Here is a 17,908-nt window from a genome sequence, read left to right on the forward strand (position 1 = left end):
GCCCCTGTTACAAAACAGAGGTTACGGGCGGATAAAGTGACTTGCTTCCAGGCACATTCATTAGCAAAGCCAAAATCTTGATTTCTGCTTTCCAGCCCCATATTCACTGTGCCACGGACCTCTCACCTTTAAAAGGTTATGTCACTTGCTTCATGTATGTGTACTCACAAAATCATTTAGTTTGTAATTGTTACTATTCTAACTTTTTATTTTCTAACTAGTTTACAGTTGTTGTCTAGCACTCACTTCTTTTTAGGGTCACCCTGTTGCACCCACCTTGAAACTCTAGTCACCACCCATGGGCAAATCCCTTTATTTGGAGTTGTGGTGCTCTGCTCAGAGGCAAAGCCCATCTGTGAAAAATTCTTTGTGGGAAGAGGAATTCTTAAAACAGGAATGTGTCCATATGCAATCTGTATTATGATTCATATTTTATAACTGTGGAGAATAATATACAGCAATTTTCATCACTGAAGATAGGGTCTAGGAAATCCAGTGTGTATAAGAATACCAACGCAGTAACTGAGACACAGGGGAAGAGAGCAGGGAAAAAATAATCACTAACTTATTTGTCAAATGTGGTTTACTTTTAATGACTGATAGTCATATTATAGTCATATTACTATAAAGTGTAAGTATCCTGTGCGGTGCTGTGTCTGTGAAAGAATAACAGCCAACCACTGCCAAGACAATCCAGAGGTGTCATTTAAACATTAAATGAGATTAAGTCTTACTAAAGAAATCTAAAGTGAATTGGAAAAGATGTGGGCTGTGTGAGAGGAGCAAGGTGACCGTGTTCTGTCTTTAAGTTATGCCCCATCCTAGGAAAAAGACTGGAGTTGCATTCATAGTGTCCTTGGCAAAGGAGGTTGCATGTGATGTTTTGGCCACGCAGGTAAATTGCAAGTGTTTTGCTAAGGCTTCTTTAATTCTTTAGTTACAGCAGTGCAGGATCCCGAGTTGACACTATAAACTGACCATGTCAACACGGGCTTTGACACAAGCTGAAATTAGGTTGTAATAATTCAGTTTCATTCAACCCTGAAGGTTGCTTTGTAGACAAATCGCATCACAGGGAGGAAGATACTTTGTTTCAGTGCTATTTTAGAGGTGATGCAAATCCACTGTTTTCCTGTGTGCTACAAGATCCTTGAGTTCAGGAATCACATACCAGCCTACAGCAGAAAATACTTTCTTCAAACCCTTCTCAGTTTGTAAAAAAAATCATAGTTTTTCGAGTGTCAATTATATTTTTCCAAATAAATTTTTAATGACAGCCTTAAGTCTTGCCTCTCCTGTGTATTTTGGGGCATGGATAACTAGGTAAATCTAAAGCCCAGCAGAAAGCAGTTTTAGTAATCTCATATTTAGCCTTAGTGAACAGTATTCCTCGGGAAACCACGAACAAGGTATAGTCCATCGAAGAAAAGCCTTCAACAAAGCTGGGCTGTGTACTGAAATGTTGAACTAACACCTTTGAAGATACACAGGCAACTTTATAGGTAACAGTCTACAGAGCCTTGTCCATGGGGTAATTCAGAGCTTGAGCTAACAATATTGCAGATCATTTATTTTTCATATATTAGAACATTTGCTTATCTTTTAAGTTTCACAGAACTAAAACTTCCCTGCAAAAGACAGCACTCTATACAGTGTGACAATTGCATATTTTAAAGCACATGTTTATAGAAATGTCTTTATGTACACATGTATCCATACACATTGACTCACGTACGCATGGTATGTTTGCATTTCCACACATATATTATAAATGTTATAAAATAAGTTATATTTTATAAAATATAAAGTTTTATTTTATAAAAGTTACAAAATAAGACATGTATGCATGTATATATGTGTGTATATATTTGACGGGGGAAAAGAATTTACGGGAGGCTGGCCAGATTTAATTTGTCTGCTTGTATTTAGCAATAAGGGCTTATATACTCAGTTTGCTCAAAAGAGTGAAGAAGTACTCCTTGCCTATGCCTCAAATCAGAAATGCATGAAGTGCAGCTGCAGAGATAATACATTCTCCCCAAAGGCTTTGGCTGAGCAAATTAGGTGTCAATGGGGTGCCTGCGCAGGCAGTACTCTCTCTAATTAGTCTCTTGAGCCTAGTTGGTGGCAGGTATAAGATGATCTAATCAATTGGTCTGTGTCTGATGGTACGTGTAAAAATCCTAGCAGGCAGAGCTGTCTCCCACAGGTCACTCACCTGCACAGTGGGAACGCTCATTTTCATTTTTCATCTCTTCCATCACATGATGCTGACAGTTGGTTTTAAGAAAATTGAATCCAAAAAATATCTAGTTCATAGGGCATGTAGGTCAAAATAAAGTTGCATTATGGGTATTGGTGATCCAATTAATTAATATTTATAGCAACGAATTGCATGTAGATATTATCTAAGTGCAAATAGTATTGATAATGTTTGGCTGGCTTTTTAAAATGACTTCTCTAACAAAAGTAGGAATAAAAGGTGTGGAGAAAATCACCTGTTAATAGTGTACTTTTTTTAGAGAGGACGAACAGTATCTGTGGTGTGTGCAGATGTGGTGGAAGGAGAAGCAGAAAGATTATATTGTTGATGATCTTAAATACCCCCATATTTCAGATCATAGAGAATACAGTATCTCCAGTTGTCAGCTCACAGTTTTATTTTAAACCTGGCATTGTAGAATGATAATAATGCTAAATCAGCTGCCACATAAATAGACCTGCACTCTGAGAGTGCTTTGCGTGCTAAGGACTCTGTGGGAGCACAGCTCCGCCTTATGTGATAATTTATACAAAAATTGAAAGCACCTAGAGAAGGATGCTGATGCTGCCGAAAGAAGCATGTATTGAATTGGTGATTTGCATTTTTACAGGAAAGGACATTCTGTTACTAATTAAAATAAAGAAAATATTTGGGATTTAGTCACCCTCCTCTGCCTCATCTCTTGAGAGCATGATTAATGTTTAAATTACAAGCTTTAGTATCCCTTCCTAGAACCATTGTTACATCAACAGCTACTGCATTCTGAAGTTGGCATCTGCCATTTTTAAGGTGGGTTAATACCTTATTTTATCCCATTCGGGATCTCAGATAAACAGGATGTATGCAGCAGATGATTTCTTTAGATAACAAACATACAATTGAGATCCTTGATTTAGGTCGCTTGATATTTTAAGCACATCATTAACTAGATTTTAATCTTCTATTAGGTTTAGTAGAGATGTCATGAAAGGAAAAAGTACCTGGACCTGTGGTGAAAAAATACAAGTTCATTTTTAAGGCAGTCTGTTACATTTCATTTGTTGATGTTGTTGTTGTTTTTTTAAAGGAGATCTGAAAGAACCCTATTTTGTTCTTGGGAAATCACAAGTTGTAAATATTCCATTTAACAAACTACGCTTTTATAAGCAAAGCTGTGACCAGAGGCCATAAACACAATCTGTCAAGTCACCAGGCAAAACTTTGATTTGTATGATCAGGAAAATGTATTAAATTCTAAGCAAGGATATTTCTAAAATATATCTTAAAAAATGCAAACATGGAATACTAAACCATCTGGGAACTGAACGGCAGCACTCTGTGGAAGGCCGTGCCTTGAGTCTTGGTTGCATGAACAAGAGCCCCACTGAAGACACAATGCTTTTTTAATAAAAAGATAGGTTCACACCAAGCTAAAATTTTGGGTTTGATTTATGTGGATTTTCAGCAGTGAACAGATACTCCTCTTCCTCCAGTTTAGGGGAGCTCTCTATTTGATGTGAGTCTCATCTTAAACAAGAACGAAGAGTAGGAGGTCCCCTGTCTCACAGCACAGCGATTACAGCGCTCCTTGGAGAAGCGGCATCTCTGTGTTCAGTTTCTTCCTCTGCCTTAGGATAGACAGCCCCCTGTTCCCCCTTGCCCAGCAGGAGGCTGGCACTCCACAAGGGCACGCGCAGGCCAAGGGAAGGGATTTCACCTGTTGGCTCCACTTTGAGTTGACAATAAACGTTCAGTGAATCAGGGATTCAGATGCAAACGCTACATATTCCCAGCGTATATATTTCTATCCACAAGGCTTGTTTGCTGTGTCAAAGACCATGTCAGCATTTTATGCGCAGTGGAATTGTCTCGGCAGCCAAAACTGAGGGTTCGGCCTCAGAACAACCTGGCCATTAGGGTGCTGGTGCAAGCAGTGGGTCTGTCGTGCAGGCCAGTTTCCCAAACTGGGCGGGTGGTATATTTCAACACATCTTCAGAGAGACTGTGGCCACCAGCTATTCCCTGGTTCCAGTGGCACTATGTCTTCTAGCTTTCCCCAGCCAGAATCACTGGGGGAATGTGGCATCAAATGATGGGGTTTTTTTTTTTTCCAGGGAGTTTACTGTTTGATCTAGTCTAAATCTTGAGCCAGTGCAGAAGGTGGAAGGTGGCGCTGCACACTGTACAGTTACACAGGCACTCGGCTTCACAGGAAACCAGTTACCATTGCAGCACCGGCATAGCCAGGGCCCAGCAAAGCTGGAGCTGGTGGAGTTGTGATCATAAAACTGTTGGCTGCCTTATACTGCACCAGAGTGTGAAAACAAATGGGGTTCAGCAAAAAAACTTTGCAGTCTCCCAGGCACATTTATGTAACCTCTGCCACCCTTTCTTAGTTCTCTGTGTTCTGCCCTTGGTGAGCATTGGTGCTGGCAGTGGTTTCCAGTATGCAAAGGGTTTTTTTCCCGTGTTAAATGGTAGCAGCTGTCAGTTTGTTCATTTCTAAGGATGCTTTTAATGTTCTAGGGATTGATTCTGGAAGTGCTAGGTTTCTAAAAAAGGTGTTCCCCCATTTCACAGGCTCAGCCTCTGCCCTGGAGAACGTCACCAGCTTTGCCTACAGAGCAAAACTTGAAGCCAGAAAATGTAGTATTGTCACTAGGAAATTGTAGCACAACCCTGGGAGAAGCGTGATGCCCACCTCCTTTAGAAATTGTCTTCAGGTCCACTGATATAAAGGAAAAGTACCATGTAATTAATGTAATTGCAGTTATTCTCAAACCTGAGCAATTTGGTAACTTCTGGAAAAGCCTGTGTCCAGAGGCTTTTCTATCCAGATCATTTTGCCTGTCCTAGATGCCCCTGCTGTTTATGCCAGTCTCTGGAACTCCAGCAGTTTGGGCTTAGCCTGAAATCAGGCCAGCTCTTCTGGATCTGGGCAGATGTGGCTTCCAAGCCACCAGCCCACCTTCCACAGCTGTAGTGTGGGTGGCAGTGGGGGCAAACGCAAGCTCAACATTGGAAGGAACTTTGAGAGTTTAGTTGCTTTGTAACTCCAAAAAGATAATCCCTAAAATGTGCTTTTGAAGGAAGGGAAATGTGGAATTTGGGAATATTGTCAACAGTGCTTCACCACTGAGCAGTTGTGAATCTCTGCATGTTCCAAGCACTGCTTTTATTTTTAAGCTTATGAAGGGTAAACTAAATGGATCAACTCTAATGTATTCCTTTAAACAAGATTTATTGGCGCATCAGCCAAGCTCCTAGACCTGGGGAAAGTGGGGCTTTGATGTTGAATAGACAGTCCACCCAAACTCCAGAGGCATTTAGGAAACAACCCAAGCTGGACTCAGGAGGTGGTAGACCAAGCTCCAGGAGGGCCCAAGATGCTGCCACACATCATTAAGAACTGACTTTCTTTAATCCGGTGCAGGTATTCTGGCTCTTAAAGGGCAGAAGAAGAGCTCTCAAAAACCATGGCAGGAACCCTGGAAATTAGGAAAGTTAGATGTTGTGTAGATATTAGGCTGTTTTGATCAAATCCACAATTAAAATGTTACGCTTGAAACTCCGGTTCAGAACTGATGCTTTGGTTTTCTTCTACTTTTTAAATGAGAGCTAGGCTAGATTCACTGGCACCTGCATCCAGTTTGATTTAAATAGTTTTAGGACATGCTAATACAAACCAGTTCCATGCTCAATGAGTATTTCAGCATTCCTGAGTGCTAAAATTCCTCCATATCTGACTGTCTTCCTGCAACTACATTTTACAAAGGTAGCAGGTCTGTAGTTACAATCCTTGGTCTTGAGAAACCTTGGAAATTAAATACATTTTGTACTTGAGAGAACTACAGAATTTCTCAGAAAGTCTTTATTACTTGGCATAGAATTCTACTTGGACATTTATTAAGAGTTAAACATGTTAATTATAAAATCTTTCCAATGGCTGCAGTCCATCCAGCCTTCACTTAGCCTTCATCTGGCTCTTCTTGCAGTTGTTGGATGCTTTGGTTTGAAGTTACACTTCCCACATTCTCAGCCTGCCTCCTGTTCTGTGTAAATCTCAAAAACATCATGGTACGTACCTTCTTGCAAGTCCAGTCACTGCTTTGAGCCTCCACAAACAGGAATCGCAGCAGGGTGAAAGACAACATAAGCACAGCTATTGATAGTGATTATTTTTGGCATATGAAAGGAGAGGGTTTAGTTATCAGCCTGTTAACAGAAACACACTGAAATAAAGGTGAGTATGTTTAAATGCAGGACACCAAGTAGCTCCATAACCTGATTGCGTTTGCAGAAATGTTCGTGATTTGCCGCAAGGTACCTCAAGTAACTCTTGGGAAGCAACCCTGAGGAGACCTTTTCATAAACCAGTTGCAGGCATTGCTGTGAAGGTGATCACTAGGGACTCCATGACAAAGGGGGCAAAAAGAGCTTGTAAACTCCTGAAGCTGTGCCAGCATTTAGTAAGCTTCCTTTGCATTCATGGGGTGTGATCACCTTTAGAAGAGCCAAGCGTATATTTATGGCTGCCTATAATTTCCATGGAGAATGTGAGTGCTGATGGCACCTCTGAAGATTAGCACTTGGGGCAGAGCTACATGAATATGGATAAATATATCTCACTTAAGCAACGACCCTGAAAACATTGGTGGTTTAAGTTCATTTTCTTGAGGTACCAGCTCTAAAGTGCTTTGAAAGCTGTCCTTTGCTCTGAGCTGGTGTCTTCATAACCGGCTTTGGACTAACCTATGTTTTACCAAGCAAAATATAATCTTAAAACACAGTTTGTGAGCCTTATTATAATTTATATTGTTTTCTTACAGGATTAAATTTACCAGTTTGGAGGAGGGAAACAAAAACCTAATGTGGAGGCCGACACCAGGAAGGAACCACAGCCTGTTTCCTTTCTTTCTTTATGGTGGATTTCATTCAAAAGAAAATTGAAGCTGGCAAGACCCTGTTTTTCCCCTGCAATTTGTTTAAAACCTTGCACGCCTTTGGATACCTTGTGATTTCAGACAACTATGTGAAGATTAAGCTTTTGCTTACTGATACATGGCATGTACTCTTTCAGTCTTTTGTGTTTGATTTTGTTTGATTTTCCACTGCAGCGCTGCATCTTTGTAAGGATTTTTATGCTTTCACCAGCGATGTCTTAAATACATTAAGACAACACATTTGGTGTTCCCACTTCTTCAGTAAAGACTGTAAAAAAAAGCCAACAGCATAAAGGACACTGTGCATTTTCTTTGAGAGTTGTGCATATTTTGCAACCAATGGGAAGACTTTCTGCCAGAGCAAGCCCAACTTGTCTGATCGGCTGACAATTACAGCACCTTGCCACTGTTCCTGAAGTGTTGTTGGGTTATTTCTTTTTTCATTATCTCCACAGACCATTCATATCCATTTTAAAAACTTGGCAATAATTGCATGTTTACTTCAGTACTCTGAATTTGGTTACCCTGCTTAGGCTATGTAGCATGCCAGTTTTCAAAATAGGCCTGTGAGAAAGACAAAGCAAAAATGATGAGATGTACGCAGCTGACAGATATACAATTAATTCTTTATAGTTTTATTCCCTTCAAGAATATATCTTTCTTTTATGGGTCTTGGCTAACATCTCTATGTTTTTCCTCACACTATTTACCTTTTGGAATGATTTTTTGAAAACAGAGATGATGAAACTGTTCCATTTAATTCAAGGCAGATACTAAGGTATAGAAAAAGTTCTGTTGAACAAGCCATTAAATCTAGCTGTGTTACTTTGCCACATACAAGGCAAAGTGGAGAATTTTCCTTATCCCAAACTGTTTGCTGTTCCACACCAAAGCACCTTTTGAGTTATTTTCCATAGGTATTCTGAGCTAATTGGAAGGCACTACCAGATACTGTGTCTTTAGATAGCTTTTTTCTGAATGAATCATTCAGATGCAAACTTTGCAAGAAATTAAAACTGTGTGATTTTAGAAAAGGAAGCCCCAGCTACATTTTGGTTGGGGAGAACGTTGTGTTCAGGGGTGTGATAAAACTGCCCTGACCATATACAATGCTTTGCATTCAGAGAGGGCAGGTTATGGTGCAAAACCCACTGTTGAGTTATAGTCCTGCTCGGACAGAAACGCTTGCTAGGCAATATTACTCTACTCATAAATTTGACATCCTTTGCTTGATGGATGCATTGAATTACATTTTTAAGAAGTGTCGTAACACTTTGGTTAGCTTTCAGTGTTTAAAAGGAGGGGAAAAGGATTTGTGCTACTGCCATCTTATTAAACTCCAGCAGTGTTTAATAAGAAAAAAAGCACCCAATAAGGCAAGTCCTTGAATGCGCAAGTAGCTACGAAAGGCCTCTTAATGAACTGAGATACAAGTCTACACTTTCAAAGAGCTGAACCATGGAAATATTCTCAATATTTGCACAGCCATTAAAAGACAATTTTCCCCAGTGACATGCCTGTTTCAGGATCTGGTAAAAGCCATCTGAAAGCCACTTTCAGTCACAATCCTATTTAGAACTTATTGCAGTTTTTCTCCTGTGTTTATGAGGGGGAAAAAGTGACCACTGAACTTTTGAATTTATCACACACTGAAACTGCCTTAGACGTGGTTTGTTTGGGTTTCATGTTTCTTTTTTTTGTAAGAGAAAAGTCTTTTATACATTATCTTTGCTACTTAAATCGTGTGCAGTTTGATGACTAAAATTAGCTATTTTTAGAAAAAAAAACTTGCTGCAAAAATCTGAAGAATTTTTGAAAATGTAACAAAGATTTCAATTAGGAATACAAGGGTAGTTTCATAGACGCTTCTGCTTGGCAGCTTAAATTGGGAGGTAAGCAATTACGCTGCTCAACTAAACACCGGAAGGTTTAATATAGAGAGTAATTCCCCAACTGTTCCCACAAGCCTAGCACATTACTATCCATAGTGACTCATGTACAGTGTTTGCTTACGGTACGTCTGTGTGTGTGTGTATGTGTGTGTACACACACATGCGCATGAGAGTATCTTCTCTGCCCCATTCTCACTTTTAAGCAACAACTGAAATAAAGTTGGCCCAAAAATCTGCCAAATCAGTTGCCTGAAGGGAAGTGCATACATATCTATGTTCCTAAACAGTAAGTTGATTTTCAGCAGTAGTGAGGCTATCTCAGTTACCAGTCAGTCAAGGAGTGACCAGGATCTCTTATTTAGGCACCTGCTTCCTGGGTGCCCGTTTGTCTGCGGTGACTTGGGTTTGCTGCTCTCCCGTGGTGGCTCTGGGCCCTGGGGATCTTCCCCTGGCACCAAGGGGACTTGGGCTCAGCAAGATGGTGCCGTTCACTTGAGCACTGCAAATTATTCTTCTGGAACATCAAATCTGCTGGGAAATGTCAAGGTTTTTTGAGATAGTAGAAGCTCCTTGTCCCAGGAACTGACAGTATAGCCTTATTTCCCTCTTCCTCCTTCCAGCAGAGCTATTACCTGCATGGTTAGCCTGATTGACACCCATCAGTTAGGACTCCCTGACAGCCCACCTCTCCAGCATCTTGCAGAAGTTGGGTTTTCACCACAGCTCTTCTCAGTGTTGCAGAATGGATTGTTTCAACCCCATCAATGTTCTTGAGACAGCTTCAGCGAAGATCAGTAGCGTTACCATCTTTTTCTCCCATCCTTCTCAAATCAGGTCCCTGGAGAATCTCCAAAGGGTCAAGAAGTAGCCTGGCCTTCCAGACATGCTGCAGGTGGCCGGGTTTCATGCCATCACAGTGAAATGTTGGCTTAAGTGACCTGTAGTCTCAGGGACACAGTCCTTGAGAAACTGTGGGACTTAGCGTTGATAGCCAGCAGCAACATAACGTTTATTTTCCTGCCGCTTGGCTGAGCCCCAGTAGATCCTTCCTGATGATGCTGAGAGGATGTGGCTTTGCTGCAGGAGGGGAGAGCAGGCACAGGGCGGCCGGTGTAGTAGGCAGATAAAAGTGGGAGGGCATGTTCTGACTCTGTATGAGATCTAATATTAAGTGAATGGGGAAGGGAAGATGGTGATAGGGATGGTCTGCACAATACAGAGATTCCTTACAAGTTCAGGTTCACAGGACCTGACTTTACAAGTCAGCCAGCTGGAGATGGCTTAGTCCTCTCCCCTGCTGGGTTCAGATCAGCTCTAATCCACACCCAGTAGGCACCGCACCAGTTAGGACACTCCAGTAGTGCCGACATTACATTATTCTGTGGTGTCCCGGATTGGTTGGGTCCTTCTCATTCTCGCTATTGTTTTTAATCAGAACCATGGTTTAAGATAACTTGTCAGTACATGCAAAACTGAACATTCAGTCTGCAGTAGACAGAGGCACAGGGGTTTTCACTTTCTCTTTGATGTGTGGGGGTTCTGCACTTCAGACTCCTGGGGAAAGAAGGTAGGATAAGAAATCCCCTGTGGGCCAGTGGGTGACGTACACCCGTGTGCTCCGTGTCAGTGCACGCAACTGAATGTCGTCAATGCTCTGATATGCTCATATACAAAATATTCATCTGTGAATGTTACTGGGATTGTAATCTTTGTTATCTAAAACTTTTAAGCTGTACAGACTGGGGCACAAAATCCAGACACCCCATATAAACAGAATTACGTTGCATTACTGAGCATAAAAATACTCTCCCCTACCAGCATTTAGGTGGAGTGACTGTATGTTACTGCCTTGCATTTTTCACATAAGCAAAAAATGTAAAAGTAAAAGATGCACTAGTAATTCCCATCCCCCAAAATGCATTTCAGTGGTGCTGCATACAAAATCCCTGCTTGCCAGCTTCCACATGGATTTTTGTATGGTGCACTAAGAGGTGTTCTTTTTTTAACAAATAAAAAGGGGAGGGCTGGTACATGAAAACAATGTTAATGTAATTAAATATATATATATATACACACACTTCAGAAGAACAGAATAGTAAGCAGTACGGTAAAATAAATGTCGCATTATTTGTTACACCTTGTAATTTGTCTGTATTATGAAGGATGTAATGGTTTGTCAGCTGTAACTGTTGTTTTCTTGTAACATCATATTGAATAAAGTGTAGCAGAATCTCTCTTCTCCTTGGTATGTGTGATCTAGACTTAACCCAGGGAATAAAGCCTTTCATTTACTTTTTGTTCTCCAAAAAATGAACAAGGAGATGGTTGTAAACAACAGATTTTTAAAGAACGAAAAGTTCTTAGAAGCAGGCAGGCACTAGACAGTAATTAGTTGTAAAGATTAGGCACTGATTCAGTCAAACACATGAGCTTAATCAAAACTACAAGGTGGTGCTGACTACACAGGGCAAGGTTCTTCACTTTTCTGTCTGTAATATTAAGTTAATTATTTGGTGTCTCTTTTCATTTTGTTATATGTGTGACAAGGGACCTATTTACAGTACACTGGCATTTAATTGAAGCAGCAGAAGGGCTAGTTTTCGGGGCGGGGGCGGGGAGCAGGTCTGATTTAAGTATATCGTTTTGTGGAGAATGCACATTTATGGCTTATTGCAACTTCTCTTGAAATAAAAACTTAATAATTCTGGTGGAAAATCAGGCAAAGCATACGATACGCATTTTTCACAATTTTCATACAGGTGTGTGATTATACCTTTTCATACTTGGTTATTTATCTCAATCAGTGAGTGTATGCTGCTTGGATTCTTAACCTGTTTGTTTATTGGTGCATTATAGCATTAGATAGGCATGTGCTCACTCACACTGAATATAATCAATATGTGCTTTTTGCTTCCTTTCCATTGCTTCTAGCTTTTTTGGTACCAGCATCTTGCTAGGACCTATATTTAGACTATGAAAGTTAAATCAATGCGGCTTGCACAGACTTGGTTAGAATATTTGAAATGTCAGAATATGCTGTTCTAGCAAATGCAGGAGTCTGTAGGATCCTCTTGGTTTTAACATCATTTTGGTCTGAGATGGGGAATGGCTGGAGGGCAAGTGCATGTGCTTTCTAGGCTGATGGGGAAGCCGCTAGCCTAGAATATGGGTAATGGAGGACCTAAATTCTAGTCTTGGCTCCAGCTGATCAGGAGTAACTGAAGAGAGAATCGTCTTCCTTCAAGCTAGCATAATATAAGCTTGATTGTGGGTCTTAGTGTCCCAGGTTTTATCTGGTAGAATAACGTTCTGGCCCAGTTTTGATGGCAAAACTCGTCAGGAGAAGAATCCCCACTTTAAAATCTAGAAGCTGCTGCAAAATGATACCAGCTGCGCCCAGAGGGCACTGCAGAAAACCGAACCAACAGAACACATGTATGTTATCTACTTCTGTTTTACCTCCCATTCTCACTGGCTAGGGCACATTTAGGAAGGTGTTGCCTTTTCGTAGTCTAGATGAATGATTTGTGCTTTCAGCTGAGTATCATCTGATTTGTTTGGTATTCCTGACTCACTACCTGTGTGGCAACTTTAACCTACAAATCTCACAGATACAAATGAGGACCAGGAATTATTACCTCAAGAGGTTTGTATGTTTGAGCATAGGGTACCAGGAAGCATATTCAGAGTGAGCTTTTAATTATGCAGTATAATCCTTAAAGCCGTCTCCTGCCCCCCTTGGCTGCACTCCTAGCCTGTTTAGCCCCAAGGTTTTCTTCCTAAACTAGCCTGGCTGCTACACCAAAGCAAGAGATGCACTTAACTACAAGAGCAGCCACCCCTCCCCCGAGAAAAGAAAAACCGGAGGGAAGGTGTTGGAGCAACCTTGTGCCACCAGGTTAACACATACCGTTTCTCAATAATGCCTCTCCTTGTAAACCTCTGCAAAGTAAACCCTGCAGCAGCAGAAGGGCTTGCTGCTACCAGTGGGGGGTGGTGTTATGGACATTAGATTTGAGAAGCTTATACAGCACATGGGCGAGGATAAAGGGGATACAAATCAGAGGAAAAAACCTGAAGAGATTTTACAAAAAAAAAAATAAAAAACAGGGCCAAGTATTTACTGTTCATTCCCCTTGCGAGTGGTGTTACATATTGTCTGCAGTGAGTCATGCTGAGAGCGAGCCAGGCACAATAATAGCTGAGAGCAGTCTTGCAGCCCCTTCGTTATTGCCTGTGCCGGCTAATACAGAGTTGGGCAAAAGAAAGTGATTCCAAAAAAAAAAATTTTTTTTCTTTTCTCATTTCCCAAAGGCCCCAGTAGTGATTGTTGGGGCTGTAATACCTTGAAAGAACTGCTAAACTGAAATCAAACCTATTTTGAAATTAATTTTCCAAGGACCGATACGGTGATTCACATAAAAGACGTAATAGCTTGAAGTGCTATACAACAAGACGCTGCAGCGCTATATACCCCAGCAAAGTCTTGAAGCCTAAGGAGATTTATGATATCATAACAAAATTTCAACCTCACCTTTTAGCTGGAGTTAGGACTATGGCATAGGTTTCAAAAGGGTAGGCGTTCATCTTACAGTCCAGCTAATTATAATAGTTTGCTCCCAGCTTCCTCCTGAGGAGCTCAGAGATATTCACGCATTAATGAAATGAGCTGTACACACAGCCGTGGGATATACCATATAGATGTAAAGATCCATAGTTTGCAGAAGGAAAAAAAACCAACCCACCCCAAAAACCAAGGCATAAATTCAGTTCTCTATTTTCAAAGCTTTGAACGGGCACAAGCACCCAAGAGAGTATTTCACTTGATGTTTGGCGAAGATTGAGCATTCCAGGTAATTTTTTAGCATAGTTTATCACAACAACAAAGAAGTGTAACTTCTGTGTTCAAAACAAATCATGTTTCACTGTATAGACAGATCGAAAGATACTGAAAGAAAGATGAAAGATACATGACAAAATGTTGTAGTCTAATAGGACTGAGGAGAGTTTGTTGACCAAATGCCTGGCATTTGTCAGTGTGGAGCAGGAGAAATTGTGTCATGTTGGCTTTGCTGGGAAATACTGTAAACATGAACTGCCACTTGGCTGCATCAGGAGACACAGATATAACTGTCAAATTCTTCAGAGACTGTCTCAGGTGTTTTTCTATAATCCCCAACTTCTTTTCACAACACACAATACAGACAGCAAAGCAGAAGTGATTTCCTGCTTGGGAGGCAGCGCTCTACAGAAATAGCCCCTTTCATTTAGGTGGTTAACATTTTATAGATACTTCTCTCCCAGCATGCTGTTCTGGCCCATTACATGTAATAAATGCAAACCACTATAGCCCTAACACGCCCTTTTTATGTACATTGCTGGCTGCTACAAGTGCTCGTCTATCTGCTGAGCACTCAGAAAGCAGCCCAGTGCAGGGTATTTTGAAACACAACTGCCTCTTTGGTGGGAACATGAATCACGGAAGAGCTGCACTTCTGGTGTCCCACATCCACTAAGTCCTCTCCAGAAATGCCTGTTTGCATCTGGGCAATGTCCGTGTTTTCACTGCTGGCTGTTTAGCTTGCACTCATGCATGCGAAGTGACTAATCTGGAATAGCAGGAACCTGTAATTTTGGGAGCAGCTCCATTAGTGGTCAGAGGTACCCCGCTCTTCTGCCAGTCCAGAGACAACAGTGAGGTTTTGCTGCCCTGTAGCTCCAGCCACTCTTCTGAGCTCTGCTCAACTACAACCATCTGTCGGTGCAGCAGGACTGGAGGTGGATAGAGCAGGAAAGGGCACGAGGCAGCGATGCGTGTGTGGTCTGGGGGCAAGGCCACAAACCTGACAGCGGTTAGGAAATGGTCACAGGCAAGTTCCCTTGTTTCAGAATCCTGAATGTTCACCCTACCGCTAGTTGGGCCCTTCTTTTAAAACCCCACATGAGAAAGGGACAGTTGGATATCCTCCCAAACCCCTTCCCCAAGCAATTGTAATTTAGATTTAGGGCAACCGATCGATCAAAAGAAAGGGGTGAGTCTCAGAGGTTTCGGATGAGCCTCCACACGTCCCTAAATATGAGGAAGTGTGCTATACTCTCACCGCCAGTAATAACATGGAGCTTTGAACACCCCAGTCTGTTTCTGCAGCGTTAGCCAGCGGGGTTTCCTATGCCAGCGCTGCCGAAGTAAACAGTACCCAGATTTTGGGAGCGGAGCCTTGTGATAAACCCCAGTTCTGCAGCACTGCCAGGTGGGCTGGAGGAGACGCCACCTTAATCAGGGAAAGAGAAGCTGGGGCCTGGGAATGGCATCGGCTCCTGCTGGAGGCCTGATGACGTGCTGGAGCTAAGGCAGCTTTGCCTGCCGCCGTCAGGACTCTCGGCTGCTCCTTATTGGCACTGTGTCGGTCGCTGTGCATGAATCAGAACATCGGTGGCTCACTCGGCAGTCTCTCATCCCCTCTGCCGGACAGGACTATGCCAGGTACATGGTAACTTTATGGCGAGAACCCGCAGTGCCCTTCAAAACACGGAGCCCGCTGAGCTCCTGCACCTGCAACTCGGCCTGCCGAGCTCGCCTTGCACCGAAATACTTTGACTGCAGCAGTCAGTGTGGCAGGAGGGTGCGCCAGGAAGGAACAAGGAGCACGTTAATGTTTGCTGGCCTTGCTGAACACCGCTTCGGATCCCCTGTTTTGCACAAACACGCGTCCCTCAGAAGCTCCGGTGGCGCGGGCCCACAGCCACAGGCGCCGCGTCACCACGGAAGGGCCACCGGCACACCGCTTCACACAGCCCGCGATGGAGGGCCGGTGGGAAGGAAGGGCCCTTCACCTCCAGCGCCCTTCGACGGCAGCGCCACAGGAAACGGCAGCTCTGGCAACATGGCGGCCCAACGGGCGCGCCCGCTGCCGGGGCTGAGGCGAGCGGCGGGGCGGCTCCCCGGGGCGCCTGCGGGCAGGGCGGCGCCGCTGCCACTCGCCAGGGGGCGCCACGGCCCGGGGCGGCCGGCGCAGGGCTCGCGGCCGGCGGGGGCGGGGCGGCGGCGGGGCGGGGCTGCGCGCGCCGTGGGCGGGGGAGCTCCGGCGCCAACGTGAAGGAAAAGTAACGCCGGAGTGACCGGGGCGGGCGGAGGGGCTGCGAGCCCGGGGTCTGTCAGGGCGCGGCCTGCCGCTGGGTTTGGTACCGTGTCGCTGTGAAATTGGGGCGTTTTGGAAGGTTCGAGCCTTCCACGGATTTCTTTCCGAACGTTTCACAAAATGCTGCTGTGAGCGGGGGTCCTCGTTCCCTCAGCCGTGGCTCCGGGCGGGCAGCGTGGCACGGCGCTGCCTGGCCGGGCAGCTGCTGGGTGTCAGCTGCAGGGACGAGCCAGGCTTCTCGCACCCCTCATGGCGCCCGCTGCACCAGAGTGCGGCTTGGAAGCAGCCCGGCCCCGGAGGGCACCTGCAGCCGCCCACCAGCGCCCTGCCGTTCTGCCGGCAGCTGCAGGGCCCCCAGCCCTCCTCTTGCCCACATCCACCCAAACACTGGCACCTGCCAGGGCTCCACCAGCTCAACACGCTGGAAGGCCCTTTGCCACCACCCAGCAGTCCAGGTGCCGCACCTCTGGCCCTGTTCACTGGTGTCACTCACCTTGGATCCCTCATCTGCCCTCAGATGCATCCCTGCGGCGGCCGGTGCAGTGACAGGGGTTTGCGCTGGTGTGTGAATACCTGAGGATGGAATTGGACTTTGTGCCATCTGTAGAACACAGTATCAAACTCACACTTGCCCCAGACCCTGATCTTTTATTAATTTCTTCCATACAGAGAAGAAAAAAAATCACAACCGAGTTCTTTTAAAGATATCTCTGGAGCCTGAGTTAGAGAAATGGCCTTAGGTGGATTTTTTTTTTTTTTTTAACTTGGACATTTACTACAAAGAGAGAATGAAAAGGTGCTGTTTAATCTTTCTTCTCATGTGATCTTCAGTCTCTACCTGGTTTATTTTCCCCACATAAAATCTCCTTTGTTGTCTGGTAGTAGTCACCTAAACAAGTGATTAACAGATGAAGGATCAGCCGGCAATGCTCCTAGCTGCAGGATGCAATGCAGGGTTAAAAATGAAGAAATCCACACTGGTTACTTTTCTGACATGATTCCCAGTACTAACTACATTGTACCAACAGAGAAACTGGTGGTGTAGCAGCACAGGAACTTTTTTCTTTTGAATCTCCCCAGGCCTCCCCATACCTTCTGTCAATTAAATTACTTTTCTTACCTTAATTTGGGACTGTTTAATTAGAGCTGGTTGGAAGTGTTTCCTAACAAAGCAAGGCTATTCAGCAGCTTTGAAAACCACCGATGTATCAGGAGAGAAAGACTAATCTTTCCATTAACTTCTTTCACCTGTGGGTTGCCAGGAGCTCAGGTTTCTCTGCTCAGTGACAGGTTTTCATTTGAATGACTGTGGGGCTGGAGACCTTAAGAATTCTTGTCTCTTCACCAGGTTGCTGGGAGCCAATGTGATCCTCCTGTGTGTGCAGCTATGGGGCAGTGCAGATTCCAGAAACTGGTATGGCTATTTTGGTTTCAGACACCATGGGCTTATATCATGAAACTGTACAAACCGCTGTTCCCAGATATTGCAGTATTTCACAGTTTTGACACAGTATTTCAACTCCATGAGCACATTCATAGTTTTAGTTAGGAATGAAGGGTTTCTAGAAAGCATTTCTCCATGAAAGAATGAATAACTACTGCTTGTCACTAACAAAGAAGCCCACCAAAAGGGGAATAACAAGCTTCACTGACTGGACAAAAGACTGGGAAAACTCGCACTACAGCTAAGAT

The 17,908-nt window shown here is 43.5% G+C and overlaps 1 protein-coding gene across 2 annotated transcripts in view; it reads left to right on the forward strand.

The window, feature by feature from the left end:
- CDK14 (cyclin dependent kinase 14) overlaps positions 1-11,315 on the forward strand; it is a 316,491-nt gene extending 305,176 nt beyond the window's left edge. For both annotated transcript variants that reach the window (XM_037386401.1, XM_037386402.1), the window contains one exon: positions 7,072-11,315. The gene's annotated coding sequence lies outside the window, so the exon portion shown is untranslated. The remainder of the gene's footprint in view (positions 1-7,071) is intronic.
- Positions 11,316-17,908: the final 6,593 nt, after the last annotated feature.

This window comes from Falco rusticolus, chromosome 4 (assembly GCF_015220075.1).
Source record: "Falco rusticolus isolate bFalRus1 chromosome 4, bFalRus1.pri, whole genome shotgun sequence".
In the NCBI taxonomy this organism is placed as follows: domain Eukaryota; kingdom Metazoa; phylum Chordata; class Aves; order Falconiformes; family Falconidae; genus Falco; species Falco rusticolus.